A 696-nucleotide genomic window follows, 5' to 3' on the forward strand; every position below is an offset into this window, starting at 1 on the left:
CAGTACTTGTTTGTCAAAGTCAAATTTATTTATTTATTTAGCACTTTTCACCTATTGATTTAAAGTAGTGTTACAGAAAATCATGAAATTAATGTTTAATATCTTCATGCCTTGTCACTTTTATCAGATTAGAGCTGGAAAATAATATAGTTTATAGTTGAGATACATGCTACATATTATATAATTGCTTTACGTGAATTTTCTGTATGAACACGGATAAAGTTGGACATACTTAGTTATATATCCAAACTTATATGAAAAGCTTTACCTGCCCCCTAGTCATCTGAATAGTACCATTGGTTTTGGACTCTGTACTGAGACCTGTTGGTGTGGATGTATTCGTCATTATTTTGCCATGATAAAATTAGGGCACCTTAAATTGAATAGCACAATGATTCTTCTGTACCTTTATTTTTATTTGTTATGTAATTACACTCATGATGCCAGAACTCATAACATCATCACTGTTAATTACTGATTTATTATTTTGGTCTTTCAAGCATTTTTGAATTGTTACAGTTGGTCATTTGTTGATTTGCTGCTTCATATACAGGTAGATGAACTTACCAGATGTTGTAGCATAAGAGTGCTTACACACTAGCGTTTACGTTATGTCAAAAAACATTGAAAAACGTCTCAGGTTACTTATGTAACCATGGTTCCCTGAGTAGGGAACGAGACACTGCGTCCTCTAGG

This window comes from Sinocyclocheilus anshuiensis, unplaced genomic scaffold (genome assembly GCF_001515605.1).
Source record: "Sinocyclocheilus anshuiensis isolate Anshui unplaced genomic scaffold, SAMN03320099.WGS_v1.1 scaffold167, whole genome shotgun sequence".
Classification (NCBI taxonomy): Eukaryota; Metazoa; Chordata; class Actinopteri; order Cypriniformes; family Cyprinidae; genus Sinocyclocheilus; species Sinocyclocheilus anshuiensis.